Source organism: Felis catus, chromosome B2 (genome assembly GCF_018350175.1).
Source record: "Felis catus isolate Fca126 chromosome B2, F.catus_Fca126_mat1.0, whole genome shotgun sequence".
NCBI classification, from domain to species: domain Eukaryota; kingdom Metazoa; phylum Chordata; class Mammalia; order Carnivora; family Felidae; genus Felis; species Felis catus.
In genome coordinates, this window is record NC_058372.1 from 132,900,824 (window position 1) to 132,916,448 (window position 15,625).

A 15,625-nucleotide genomic window follows, 5' to 3' on the forward strand; every position below is an offset into this window, starting at 1 on the left:
AGAAGAGAGAAGTGTAGCATAGAGAAGTTAGTTAATATCGCTCGATTCAGTAGATATTATTGGAGTACCTACTATCTGCTAGGTGTTGAGGATACAATACGATGAATTCGAATTCATCTCCGATACTTTACTTGACCCCAGAGCTCGGATCTATGTGGTAGAGGAGGTTATTCCCATATACAAAGTACCAAGTCAAACATGTTAAATGCTGTAAAAGAGGAAATGATAAGGTGTTATGTTGCTTGTTGTGCAACAACGGGCAAGTTGTGTAATTTCTCTAAACCTGTTTTATCATCTCTAAAACTGGGACAGTAACAACACCTTGTGAGGTTGCTGTAAGTACAATGTCTGGCATATGTAGTAAGGACTTAATAAGCATGATACAGTCGTAGAGTAAAAGTAGGAAGAGAGATGATTTCTACTTGGGTGTACCAGAAGTTTCTGGAAGGTACTGTTTTAACTGAAGCTTGAAGGATTGGCAACAGTTCGCCATCTGCTAACAGAGGGGGAAGATCCGGTCTTAAGAAAGAAAGAAATATAAATACGAATAAAAGTAGAGTGCAGGAAAGCTCAGAAAATAGGAAAAGCCTGAAGTGTAGTTTCCTTGTGCTATGAAAGAATACAGGAGAAGAGAAGGTTAAGGGTAGGGAAGGCCATAGCGTTAAGTGCACCTCAGGCTAAGGAATTTGGAACTTTTCCTCAGACAGTGTGGAGCAGGGGAGGAGAGGAAGAGTGCTTTAGGAGGATTTGTCTGTCATTGGCTTGAGGGATGGAAGGAGTAGTGTCTGGGGCACAATCAGAAGCCCACTGCATTGGAGTTCCCGGAAGGGGCTGCTGAGGCCTCACCTCTACTAATGGCCCAGAGAGTGGCAGGGGAGGACGACAGAAGGTCATTTGGATTCTAGAATTGAAAGGATCTGCTGGAGTTGGAGGAGGGATTTGTCACAAGACGGAAAGATGAACGGAGAGCTTTAGATACTGAGAAAGGAATAACTGGAGGGATTGTATAGGGATAATGAAGATCCAGAAAACTCTGACATAAAGCAGCAGGGGTTGCTAATGAGTTTACCTTTTGGCCTCTTGAGCTCCAGGTACCATCTGTTTGGGGACATGCAACAAACACATGTCCTTTCCCAAATGGAAATCTTAGCTGGAGATAGGGATCCAGAAGTCGTTTTGGCTGATGCAGTTTTTGGTAGTGGGGAAAGGACAGAGGATGCCATTCCATGGAGGGTGTGACGTCGAGCATCCAGCGATGGTGCCCAAAGAGGACATGGAAGTCAAAAGGGAAGTTAGGTGAAAACCAAAGGAGAGGCGGCCACGAAGCCCAGGGTGGAGGCTGAGTCCGGAAAGCAGGGTTGGAAATGGATGCAGATACTTCAGAGAGGCCGAGGAGGAAGGACCAGTCGGGTTAGATGTGAGAATGGACAGCCAGAACTAAATTTACTTTCAGAACAAACTGTTCTGTGATTGAGGCAAAAACGCTGTGGCAAGTGAGGAAGAAGAGTTGGGGAGGAAGGCTACCATGGTTCTGTGGGACAGGGTACAGATGTAAACATGCACCTGGGAAACTTCCAGTCTTTGAAAAGGGCAGCGCAGGAGCACGTGAGTGTGTGTGCGTGGAGAAGGGTGTGGGGAGCAGAAGAACCCATGACCTGGTTCAGCCTTAGTCAGTCGTTGCCGTATGGGACTGTGAGTCTGGTGTTGCCAGCAGTTTGGATTTTTCAGGAAAAGCAGACCATCCAGGGTGTTGTTTTTTAGTTTTTGTGGGTTTTGTATGATTACTATTATTATTATTATTACTTTGATGGGAAACTTGCACATCTTAAAATTTTGGCTCGGGGTGCCTAGGTGGCTCAGTCGGTTGAGTGTCTGACTTCAGCTCACGTCATGACCTCCCAGTTGGTGAGTTCCAGCCTTGTGTTAGGCTCGGTGCTCACAGCTCAGAGCCTGGAGCTTGTTTCAGACTCTGTCTCCCTCTCAGGTTCTGTGTCTCCCTCCTTCACTCACGCTCTGTCCCTTTCTCTCCAAAGCAATTTAAAAGAATTTAAAACCTGGGCTCAGATTGTTTAAAAACCCTGTCTAAACCAAAGAAAACGTGTCCACGGCTGGGACGTGGCTCAGAACGCTGCTGTTTTCTCTGGTAGAGATCACGGGTTCGTGAAAGTTCTCTGTGACGAAGGGACGAGAGAATGGCTTATCACAAGCACTAGATAAATATTTGCTGGATTAGAAACGAAGTTGTGGGATGATGACTTTTAAATAGGAGGCAATGTAGCTGTGATAGTCTATGTCTTGGATATGTGTGACAGCTGGAAGCGAGCAGGCAGATTAAACCATGAGTCATTTCTAGTCAAAACTGTTTTATTTCCCTGTCAATATTGGCCTCTCATTACCTATGAATGTGATTGTCTTTACACCCCTGGTAATTGGCCGTGGCATTAGAACACGCAGAAATCTGCATCACCATTATCACTCCACTTCACCGTTGAAGACGAGTAATTATTAGAACTTCAAAAGTCACGTCACTCAATTCATAGGTAGGCACGCCTTATCTGTTCTTTGCAGTGCACGTTAACATAGATTTTCCTGAGTGAAAATGAGGGCGCGGACTTTATATGAGACCCAGGTGGATGGAAAGGTAAAGGTAAACGTGAACAGATGTGTAGGAAGTGTTTCCATGCAGGGTAAGGTCATTACCATTAGGCAGACTGCTCACGTATCAGTCTTTGTCTTCTCCTAAGGACATTATTCTGCTCAGACTCAAACAGAACTGAGATCATAAAGAGTGTACCGTCCAGACATACAGACTGGTTAATGACCCAAAGTGTTTTGTGACTACAGTTTGGGAAATTGTAGTCGTCCCTGTGTATGGACTTGTGTGGGTGCTTTTTCCACTGGAAGCTGCAGGAGCTATAATGAGGTACATGTCTTTGGTGGGGGCACCTGGGTGGCTCAGTCGGTTGAGTGTCCGACTCGATTTCAGCTCAGGTCATGATCTCCCTGTTTATGGGATTGAGCCCCACATCGGGCTCTGTGCTGACAGTGCAGAGCCTGCTGGAGATTCTCTCTCTCTCAATCTCTCTCTCTCTCAATCTCTCTCTCTCTCTCTCTTCCCCTCCTCCATTCGTCCTCTCAGAAATAAATAAATACGAAGAAAAAAAACAAAGACTACATGTCTTCACGGTAAGTATTATTGCCCTTTGCCAGATGAGAAAACTGAGGCCCAAAAAGGTCAGGTAACCTGCTTATGGGTCACATAGTGAGTTATGGAGCTGGGATGTTATACAGGCTTACTTCAAGGCCTGCGTCTTGAGATGGCTTCAGCCAAAGTAACCTCTGAGTAACTTGCTTCATTGAGTTTCACAAAAATAAAACTCATTTATTTTTCTTAAAAAAAGGAAAAGAAGTAGCCCTTCTTTTGCTCTAGGCTTGGAGGATGGGTACGCTTTTCCATTTCATTTTTCTGGGTCTACATTCTTTGCCCTGTTCTTTCTCTCTTCACAGTCAAAGTTCTTACATAGGTCCTATTTTTCAGGATATATGCAACTGGGAAGGGGATTTTTAAGACCATAGATAATTAACCTATTCTTTGATGAAGGCTTCAAAAAGATGCCTACAGTTGTATCAGCCATGGGGCCCAATGGAAAGCATTAGTATGCTTTATTATGTTTTTCTCTCCCAAAGCTCAACCCTATCTCTCCTCTTTGTCATGGATGAAAAGAAGCATTGAGGGTTTTGTCTTTTGGCTAAATGTATGTGTGTATTTGAATGCAAAGATATAAATATTTAAATATGTAAAATGTAAGTATGTGCATATATATCCAATTGCAACCTAGGTATCCCTTTAGACAGATGTTAACGAGCTGATAAATATTAATACACTTTACAGGTATACAACTTCGTCAAGACTCTACTTTTTTCTGGCAAAAATATGTTTCTCTGAGACCACACCACACAGACTAAACATCTGTTTTAAAGTATGTTAAAATCCAGCAACTCAATGTCAATTGGCTCTGGCTTTGCGGTGTTGCTTGCTTGATTATGGCTCTCACTGGGGGAGGAGAGCTTTCTGATACCATCCAAACCTCCAGAGTACCATTCAAAGCAGCTGGTATTCTATATATTACATAATTATGAAGCACACAGTGTAGTTTAGAATACTTAAGAGGCACTAGGGGCCCACTTCTCAAAATATTTACAGCCTTTTATTCTTCTAAAAACAATAATTTGCATGCCTAAAATGATATGTGTACCTTTGCCATGCAAATTTTCTTTGGCTTTTTTTGCCTGGTGAAACTTGTTCGGAAAATATCCGTGTTTAGCAGTGAATAGGCCAGAGGGAGATGTCATTGCCAAGAAAGGAGGTCTTCACCATTTTCCCCAAGTTTTGAGTGTGCAGGGGGAAATGAGGAAGGTCCCAGGGAAGGACCCCTGTGAGAAGAGACCTAACGCCTAAGGCAAGACTCTGAAAACAGACGGCAGCCTTTGCATGGAAGGGGTGATTGAGGCTCAGTGGCCATCCGGTAGGTCAGCTCCGGCCATTCTACAGATTTGGAAGAACATGAAGAAAATCGTTTCTTTTGTGTAGGTCCCACAGTGAGGTGTTAAGGCAAGTCCTCGTGCCAAGGGGCCAATTAAATGACAGTTCTTAGGGCTCAACGAATCTGGTCATGCAGTGGGCTCCTCGTGTCCGCCCCTGCCTTTCCAACTCTCTTCCACCTTTTAGGACCTCACGCAGTCAGCCGTTCACTCAACAGACGTGAACTGTGCCTGCTGTGTGCCAGGTGCTATGCTGGAAAATGAGACTATAAAAATAAACGTGAGAATGTTGTCCTTCTAAGATGCAGGTGTTCAAGAAGGGAGGAAGACATAAATCAGGGTGTCCGGGTGTCCATGCCATGGCAGTCAAAGCGTGTATAGGCATAGTAAGGGCGTTGAGCGGGGAATATTCACCTCCGACAGGTAGTGATAATGACGAAGGGCTTTGGCAAAGGAGGCGATGCCTGAGAGAGGCACAGCAGGGAAATTATTCTAGAAAGAGGCAGGCGAGAGAGGGTTTGAGGGTCGGGAGCGAATGGCATGCTCTAACATTTTGTTTAATAACACTGTCTTTTAACAAAGCACTTCGGAGCTCCCCTGAGCCACCTTATTTCTTTTGAGTGGTCTTTCTCTATTAAGTATCAGAGACTTGGTCATTGGTATTTACTGAAAATGTCCCAGATGGTTGCATCTTGATGAATGGAGCCTGACCCAAAGGTCAGGTCAGGATTTAATATCTTGGGTCAGAAATGCATGATTTATCCCCCAAGTAAAACTGGTGGTAGCATATTTAATCTGGCCTCAATTCTGTGCTGAAAGAGAGGATTAAAAATAGGCAAACTTGAACACTGTCTATTAAAAGTACACAAGCTCCTTTTGGAACTCAAGCTTAGACGGGCCCCCTTATTTTTGGAACTGTACTAATAAAAATACATTAGCAAGAGAAATAACTGGGTCAAAGTCTTGGTTAATTATTCGTATATACATACATATGTGTGGTTTTAAAATATTAAATGTGTACACAATGTACACTGAATGTTAAATATATACAGGGTACTTAGGTAATATCATCCCATATAAAAGGCAAGGAAAAGGTCCAGAGCCATAGTGTGGTCATCTTTGAGCAGAGCGTCACAAAAGACAATTATTTTCTGTGATATTCTGTGTGTTTGCGCAATTGGATACGATGACGTCACATTCATAGACTAGAAAAATTTCTTTCCTATAGGGAGCAAATTGTGAATGTAGGAAATGAAACGAAGTTCCCCTTCAGGAAAGGAGAATAGGGATGCTAGTAACCATTCCTAGAAGGCAATCTTCTGTGACCAGGCGGGCCTGAAAGTCATGTCCCAAAGACATCATAGTTTCTACTCTATTGTATTGATTCATTCAGCAAGAGAACCTACTGCATGCTGATACCAAGATGTAAAAGATAAGTTCGTCCCCTCTGGTCTAGTTTAGGAAAGAGATAAGGAGACAAAACCACGCAAAAACACCTAACAGGCCTAAGAAAGAATGTCTGCTCACGTGACGAAGAGAAGGTGCTTAATTAAAATGGAAACCTTGTGAAGCTTATCCCTAATTTCCTTGGATCTGAAAGCCTTTGCTCCAGACTTCCTGCCAGACTCCACGTCTTCCATCATCATCAGAGTTAAATGTTCTCTTGAGTGCCATATACGTTTCTGCTATGATGTCAGCTCCCTGAGAGCCACATTATGTCCTATTCATATTTATATGCCCCACAATGCCTTGAACACAGTAGAAATTCAATACATATTTATGGACCAGGCGAATGGTCCGGTATTGTGTGGGGCGAACACAGAGAGCGGTAATAGAAAATATTTCACTCCATGCTCAAGCAAACTGTTTATTTTATGACTCTGACATCTTCAGCAGTGCAAGTGGCTACGTCTGATCTCAGCAAAGATTGATCGATCGATTGGTTGATGCCACTTGTCTTGGCACGTGGCAAGGGAAGAGGTTTCTTCACAAAGTCAGTGGCCTCTGACAGGCACTACCGTGTCTTCCTTCCCGATAAATCGTCTTTTCTACCAGCCAAGGTCATGTGACCTGTTGTGTGGGTGGCGGTGGGGGGGAGGGACTCTGAGAAATGTGGCAAGACAGAAACTTCTCTCTGATCAACCATAGTTACATGGTTTATAGAAAGACGCTACCCAGAAAGCAACTACCTGTGAAGGGTTTGAGTGAATCATTATAACCTCTGTGGGAGGCTGGTTTTCTTTGTGATGTCCAGAAACGACACGGGCAGCAGAATCCATGCTACCGGTTCACGGAGCCCGACACCCCCGTCATGAGTGTTATCGTTCAATTTTCGCACGGCAGGAGTGACAGGAGCTAATTGTTCGGGCCCCGTTTGTGTCCTTCCAATCCCATGAAGTTGACTATTTTGCATACTAATCTGACCGGCTGGTTTGAAGTTCCAATAATCAAGTCTCTAAACCTATAACTAGGGTATGCCAGAAAAGGTTGGTTCCATACGGTAAAAAGAAAAGACGTTTCAGTAGGAAGAAATCTTTCCAGAGTTTTGTTTAGTAAAAAAAATGTAGTTTATTATTTGGAGGAAACACGACTCCCACTGCATAGCACCTGAAGGTATACCGTGTTTTCACGCATGCACGCGTGCAGACACATCTTCAATGAAATAAGCATTGAGCATTGGATAGACAAGGACTGGAGTTCTAAGGACTTCCGAGGAAAGGCAATGCTATATGGAATTGAACTGATGCTGTGGTCTCTCTCAGGGAATTGAACTGATTATTTATTAAAATGATGCTGGAAATTTTAGCGTGCTGGACAGAGGGACAGGAAGAAGCTTTTGGCATTGATGTATACCCTCAGTGTCTTGACTGTGGTGATGCTTTCACAGTCTCATGCGTATGTCAAAACTTAGCAAATTTTTATACTCGAAATATTTAGCTGTACTTCAGTAATAAAAACACAGTTTTAGTATGCTGGTTTCGAGAGCCCCTATACACATCTGTCGGGAAGTTTTGCATAAGACAACCCATGTGAATGCCAATGTGCTTAATCTAGCAATCGCCTCTATGTATCATCCTCCAATCACCCATCATTCCTTCCAGAATCTAAGAAAATGAAACACAGTGGGTGAATTTTGTGAAAAACACATCCAGTATCCATGACCGATCACCCCTGGCCCAGACCTGTATCTGCCATGGACAGAGGGAGCGGCGTGTCCCCTCACCGATGAAGTTAGGGACGCGGTTAGAATCCAGAATCTGGATTTAGGACTGTGACAGCAGCAAATTACGGTTATCCCGTGCAACCCTTCCATCCTGCCACATCAGTTGGATGTCTTAATACACTTTGAAAGTCAGGTTCATCTGTTTTCATCTGGCTTTTCAATACCATCTTTTCTTCTCACTACAAGCGATTCAGGCAAAACCGTAGGAATAGGGCAAAAGAGTTTACAGATTTCAGGTGAATTTTAACAAAAGATAATCACGTGTGTGGAAAGAAAGACCGTTTGTATTTGTGAATCCCGGGCCCATCCTTCCCAAACTGGGAAGCGGTAATGCAATGCCAGCTGGAAGCTGGACCTTGGCGGGCGGCTTCCCAGATCTGTACTTGTTGGGCCCAAGCCTGAGGGCTGAGGCAGGGATTGGAATTTAAGAAGATTGGAACGTAAATTGCTGGAGTTGAGGGCAGTGTGGGTGAGGGGAAGACCTGGGGAACAGAGGCAGCTCAGAAAAGGAAATAGGTCAGCTGGTACGTCCCTAACCATGACTCGCAAGGTCATGGTGGAGACTTCCTCTTTCCCACTTGCTGCCACATATTCCGAGGCAGGTACACAGGGACACATGGGTGAGAAGAAAGGGAATCAGGAAAGCTGAGGGGACCGGCACCACGGGGTTTGTATGGGGAGGACAGAAGAGACCTGGGGAAGCAGCAGCATCTTCGTATCTGTGGGAAGTGGGGTGTGGGATATTAAGGTGGCCTCTGGACCCACTGAGGCTAGGTAAGAATTTATTCAGTGCTTTCAGGCAGAGAGATTAAGTACACGTATCATGTTCCTATCTGCCTTCTTCTGTCTTCATTATTTCTTGCCTAAAAAGTCGTTTTATTTCGAACTAAAATAAGTTCGGACTGATTTTTGTAGAAACGGATGTTTGACAAACTAGAATCCCAGCACTTAACTGTTAGAAATAACTTTAAAATTAAACAAGGATCGTATCTACCTTTTTTAATATCCGAGAAACAAAGCACAGTTATTAGTGATAGGTTGGAATGCCCTATTACAATTAACGTTCATCCGTACTAAACGGGCTTTAAGAAAACAGGTTTTCCTCACCTCTGTTCGATTTCATTTTTTCAGCTTTAATGATTTGAGGGAGCTCCTGCTCATCTTTGTTAGCCAATGCACGAATGTAAATGGTAATGAGGCTTTTGTGTATGCGTGTGAAATTCAAAACCCATCCCTAGTCTATTAACTCTGTAAAGAAACTTACACTGTTGGAGTCCATAGCAGTCTGAACAAAAAGGCTTCTATTGTATAAAACCAATTTCCATGTAATCAAGTGGGGCAATAGAGTGTTTTGTCTTGAATGATATTTGTGCAGCGTTAGAGATGTCTGACCTGTGCACTGTACAGACTTAGCTGTACCATCACTTAGCAGGTGTAAAGGTCAGAGGAAAGAAACGTTTCTTGAATGACTCGGCTGAAATTGCAACGCTTCAAAATAGCACCGGTTTGTGGCCCCCTCGCTCAGTTACTATTTGTATCAGGCTAAAATCTGGTGACGACGTGCATGATTGAACTAATTGACTTAGAAAACAGCAAGCGATTCTTGTTCAGTAAAAAAGTACCTCTTTGGGGTTTTAAGATATCCCTTTTTCTTAAGGTACTAAGTCTTTTTAAAGTTTAAATTATCAGCTAATGCCATGTCGTGTGGCTCACTCCAGTGCCTGGCACATAGTAGGAACTCAATAAATAGGTATGGAATATTAAGGAATAAATGGAACCAGGTTTCTCCTAAGCAGCAGATGGAAAATGATAGGACTTAATCATGCCATTCTATGCTGGAAAGCCTTTCTCACTTTGATCTAAAATGTTTATTTCTGGGGCGCGTGGGTGACTCAGCCGGTTAAGTGTCCAACTCTTGATTTCAGCTCAGGTCATGATCTCACAGTTTGTGAGTTCGAGCTGCAGAGCCTGCTCGGGATCCTCTTTCTCTCCCTCTCTCTCTGCCCCTCCCCAGCACGTGTTCTCTCTCTCTCGCTCTCAAAATAAATAAATTAAAAAAATAATAAAAAATATTCATTTCCTATAATTTTCTTGTAATGCAAAAAGTAACACAATCTTATAGAACCTTTTCATTTCAGCAGATGTCTGCGAGGTTAGGAATAACATTTTGTAACCTAAGCAGTCATTAAATGGTGTCTATACCCTTGGCAGCATTTTAGCTCCGTAAAGAACCCGAGCGTCCTAGAAGGGCCCCTCCCAACCCACCCAAGTGTTTCTGCAGAAACCTCCTCAGGGTCCAAACAGCAACCTGACTGTAATAAAGGCGACACACAAAAGCTCGCACAGGATTGTCCCGGGATCAAATAAAAGAGGCCCAGTGCCACATTTAAGAGGCGGCACCACACTGACATGCTGTGGGGCTCTGCCTTATAAATCGATGCTGATACAATTCGACAAGGCTGTAATCAGTTTGAGATCATGCTCCAGTACATACTCTAGCAGACAGATTGCAATTTTCACTTGAGTTTTCTAGGAAAACAGACGACAGGGGGAAGTTACCCTGCAGTAGACTTGTTCGTCGGCTAAAAAAAAAAAAGGTAACGCATTTTGTTCATTCAGCGGCCCCCAAATTGATGGAGTGTAGTTTCTCCCTCTTCCGGACTCCCACTTTCTCCGCACACATCATATTTTACATGGATGTGTTTATAGACGTAACAGACTTCCCTCTTCTACCTCCAGACAACACGTTCCTCTAGAGGAAGGCCTCTCCAGATGTTTTGCATCTCTGTAGCCCCGGGGCCTAGAGCAGCATCCAGATATTTTTCGGAATGAAGTCATCGAAATGCACTTTTTGGAGCTAAAGTGAAAATAAGAGTCTGCCGTGTTGACTCACAGCCACATTTTGCGATAGCTGTTTGTACTTGCGTCCACACACCTGAAACTGAGCGTAAACCTCTATATATGAAGGTCTCATACAGAAGACCAGATGTACGTGGTAAATGCCACCTAGGTATGTAACCAGTCCAACTGGTCCTACCACCATTAACACGGCAGGTGATGTTTTGCCGACAGGTTGTACGCTTAAGAATTTTGAAGAACCTACTTGGCATGGTCTCATTTTCACTTGCCGGGTGGAATCCTACAATTTTGAGTCTGGTGGACCAGGATTTGAATTGTCATGATTATCTTGGCTATTTTTCCTTAGATGGCGGGCATGAATCTAAAGCACTATTTGTTTTGAAAAGCTGAGGGAATAGAGAACTGAACATAACAACGTTCACTTAAAAACATACTAGATGTGAAAAATTCTTCACGGCATGTTTGTCTACCGACTCTGAATGCAGTGTGTAAGGCTGGTTGGTATAATCAGGTCACAGCACGAATACGGTACTCACGTCCACAGAATGGTTCCTGTGTGCCTCGTGGTGATGCCGCCTCAGGAGGTGTAAACTCACTCACCGCTTTTCCCTTGAAAACACTGGATAATTTTACTTATGTGCTGGCTCTTGATTATAAAGAGTCATCCACGTGAAGCAGAACTGTAAATGTTTCGCGGGATTTGCGAAATCATTCTCCCTGCCCCCAGGCTTAAGACCCATTGCGGTGGACGTCCTCTACATGGGTGAATAAGTGAAAAACCCTTAATGGGACCTGATTCAGAAGATTCTTTAAGTAATTATTTGCATATTCCCTTTTGTGCTTGATTTATTTATGTTTTTGCTATTTTTTCTCTGATAGGAAAATTATAAAGTTACCGGGTCGTTTCTCAGTTCATTTATCTTGAAAGAGAGAGAGTTCGTACACCTGCATCAGTGGGGAAAGGGTAGAGAGAGAGTGTGAGAGAGAGAATCCCAAGCAAGCTCTGTGCTGTCAGCATGGAGCCTGATGCGGGGCTTGATCCCACAAACTGTCAGATTGTGACCTGAGCTGAAATCAAGAGTCGAACACTGAACCGACCGGGCCACCCAGGCACCCCTAAAGTTACTGGATTTTTTTAAATTTTTTTATTAAAAAAAATTTTTTTTAACGTTTGTTTATTTTTGAGACAGAGAGAGACAGAGCATGAACGGGGGAGGGTCAGAGAGAGGGAGACACAGAATCTGAAACAGGCTCCAGGCTCTGAGCTGTCAGCACAGAGTGCGACGCGGGGCTCAAACTCACGGACCGCGAGATCATGACCTGAGCCAAAGTCGGCCGCTTAACCGACTGAGCCACCCAGGCGCCCCTGGATTTTTTTTTTAAAGATCTGATGCAGGTGATCTTCTGGAAACACTTAGCAAAACACTTGAATCACCTTATATATTATATATTATTGTATATATATTATTAATTATATATTATATATTAATATTATATATATTTAATAATATATATAAAAGATGGAGACACAGAATCTAAAGCAGGCTCCAAGCTCTGAGCTTTCAGCACGGAGCTCGACATGGGGCTTGAACCCACGAAACACAAGATCGTGACCTGAGCCAAAGTTGGACACTCAACCTTGCCACCCAGGTGCCCCAGTTAACTGGATTTTTTAAAACAAGTTCGTATTCCTTTGTTGGATTTCTGAAAATGCTGTATTTACCTGTGTTAACTCTGGGAGATTTAAAAGCTTCCTAACTGTGTCTTCCAAAGTATCATATTGTCCCAACCCAAATTTCCCCGGGGCTTAAGAGATTCCTAAAATTGAGAACTATGGGAATTATCTTAACTCTTTAGGACTACTGAAGTTTATTTCCCACTGGCATTAAAAAATTAAAATAAAAAAATAAAAAGTAAAAAAAAAATCTCAAAATATAATTGTAATAACTCTCTATGTTTTTTTTTTTTTTTAAGTTTATTTACTTATTATGGAGGGGAGGGGTGGAGAGAGGGGGAGAGAGAATCCCAAGCAGGCTCTGGGCTGTCTGTGCAGAGCCGGACACAGGGCTCAATCTCAGAAACCGTGAGATCATGACCTACAGTGAAATCAAGAGTCAGATGCTTAATCTACTCCCACTCTTTGGGATTGAAGTGTCAGTGAAGGAACTTGCCTGGATCCCTCCCTTTGAGAAAAGAATTGGACACTGGAAATGGAAATTGATGCCATAGAGAAATGAATATTGGTTGACTGCTCGATGCTATTTCTTAAACCTTAAGCATGATGATTACTTCTTAGGTTATTTAATACTTAGGAACTTTGAATAAAATGATAATAGTAGTTACAGTAACATGGACTTAGAGGTAAAAAATAGAATCCCGTGAGGTGCTTTAACACATCAACTCATTTGATGCTCACAAAACCACTCTACTTTGAGTGTTGCTTTATTTACATTTTAAATTGTAACAGTTTAGGCTTATGGAGGGCTGTGACTTACCCAAGGGCTCTCAGCTGAGCAGGGACTCTTGGACAAGGCTGTGGGACAGCTTCACAGCCAGATGGATTTCCACAGTGCTCTGTGCCTGGCCACCTTCAACACTTAAGCATGCTGAAATTCTGCAATGTCTCAGAGATGTCTTCTAGTTTTTGAATTCTGTGTCTTTAAGATACAGCTGACCTATAGTTTTGAAAAGTTATGATACATTGATCTCTCTTAACATATTTCTAATACATGACATTTTAGAAATGAGGCAAATAACTATGGCTACATTCTAAGACGTTAAATTCTCAACCTCTTTGGGGAACTATAGGAAATTCTATGACATTTTTTTGAGGGGTGTCTGGGTGACTGAGTCGGTCGAGTGTTCAACTCTTGGTTTTGGCTCAGGGAATGACCTCAGGGTTGTGGGATCAAGCCCCATGTTGGGCTCTAGGCTAAGCATGGACCCTACTTGGGATTCTCTCTCTCTCTCTCTCTCTCTCTCTCTCTCTCTCTCTCTCTCTCTTCCCCCCCCCACCTCTCTCCCTCCCTCTGCTTCTCTCCCCTGCTCATGAGCTCTCTAAGAAAAAAAATTAATTAAAAAAATTGTTCAAAAGATGAGAGTTTAATATACAAGTGATAACAGATGTGCCACTTGAAACAGCAACAGCAGAACCTAATATGAAAAAAAAACTTACAAAACTGGCAAACTAGGAGTTGGTTCATTGCATTTTAAAGAATGTGTGATTTATTTTATAAAAAGGTCCCCGCTGCCCTGGTGCATTTATATGTTTGATTGTAGATCGGTAACCACTTGCTCAATGGCTGGGGGAAAAAAAAGAGGAAAAATGGGTAAAGGTTTGGGAGCTAATACTAATTGCAAAGCAATCGAAAAGGATGACAATGCATTTCTAAACTTAAAATGTGAACTAACGGGAAAATTTCATTTGAATCACCTAATTTTTACTTTTATAATTTTGCGAAAGATACCATTGGCCACCTAAGACGCGTTGTTACCTGAATTCATAATGTGTTTCATTCAGTCATTCGACACGTATCTATTGGATGTTTAATATGTTCCAGGCACTGTGCAGAGCAATGATGAGCAAAACTAGCCACAGTTTCTGACCTCCTAGAGTGCGCACTGTGATTTTATCAACTCGATTTTGAGGTTTTATGGAGCTAGAAGATGCGAGATGATAATGAAAAATAAGTTCTTCTTTTAAAAACTTACCCAAGCATCTCGATGTGATCATTTCTTTGCCTTTTGTAGTGTATCTTCTTTATACATTTTCTGAAATATATTATAATGAATGATGATTACTTTCTGGATTATTTGTAAAAGATAAAGGAAGAAGCTTTTCTTAATTTGGTTCTTGGCATATTTATATGAATGTTTTGAGGCTCTAGAAATGGCAATTATCATAAATATCCCAACTGGCACATTTTATTAGCAGGAGCTCACATAATATAGATGAATCAGCCTGACGTTTTTTCCTTTAGCTGTTTGGCCACCATAATAATTTGTTCTATTACAGGTGGATAGTATGATCTTAATTTCCTTCGGTAAGCTTGAGTGATTTAATCTCGTCAGTGAATTGTGAGTTGAAGATAGATTTCACATTTTAAAATCTCGTCATTTTGGTGGAGATCTCCCTGCCTGACGAATTTAATGAAAGCAAGTAACCTATTAATATGTCACGTACACTTACTTATTCATGTGGAAGCAGTGTCAGAACCCCAAATTGTTTCTGTAAGCTATCCATAGGAGCTGGTTCTAATTCATTTATTTTTACCACGATTCCAACTTTTAGTTGAGCAAATATTGAGCTTTATTAATCCCACCTGTGTATCCTGCTGGGTAATAAAATGTATTGGCACGTGTATTTAAGATTCTTCAGGCTTTGAACAAAAATGTTGCCATGGGAACCTGATTTCATAGCCCATAGTCCTTTGCACAACTACACCTGCCTTATGGTAGGGGTTTCCATGGCAACGTTTTTGTTCAGGGAACGCAGAACTTGCACAGAATATGCCATGCATCGCTTTTAAATGTGTGTTGCTAGCTGCGGTCTTACTATAGTTAATGTGCGTATTAGAAATACCTGTGGCTCCATGGTGGGCGACTGTGTTCTCTTGCTTCCAGTGAATAGATTCCTATTGAGTTTAGTGGTCAGAATGCATTGGATTAGGAAATTAGAGCAATTTCTGGCCTCTTTGCACTGTCTCTCCACCCTCCACTCATTCGGGCCTCCTGCTAGAGTATGGTGAAGTAAAGTCCTCCATGGCTAGCATGACCAGAAAGATCATTTCTGACAACGCAGAGCTGTAAGGAACAGATGTGTATCTAATGTCCAGCCAGGCTCGGTGGGCTTTTTTAAAGGGCAGCGTCCATCTTGGGAAGCCTCTCCTGCTCCAGAATATTCTCCTAACGGTTCTTCAACGTCCTCACACATGCTTTACTCCAGAGAAGGTCATGAGCTCCGCCCACAGAGTTCCACGAGGATGGGGTAAGAATTAGTTT

The 15,625-nt window shown here is 42.5% G+C and overlaps 1 long non-coding RNA gene across 2 annotated transcripts; it reads right to left on the reverse strand.

Moving 5' to 3' along the window:
* Window positions 1-13,037: 13,037 nt before the first annotated feature.
* On the reverse strand, window positions 13,038-15,023 carry LOC123385676. 2 transcript variants are annotated; one of them, XR_006598635.1, is made up of 3 exons: window positions 14,947-14,994; window positions 14,336-14,395; window positions 13,038-13,299 (listed from the first exon to the last, which is right to left on the reverse strand). It is a non-coding gene; the product is annotated as an uncharacterized LOC123385676 (long non-coding RNA). The 2 variants fall into 2 exon arrangements; XR_006598634.1 differs by lacking the exon at window positions 13,038-13,299 and adding an exon at window positions 13,640-13,926 and having other exon boundaries at window positions 14,947-15,023.
* Window positions 15,024-15,625: the final 602 nt, after the last annotated feature.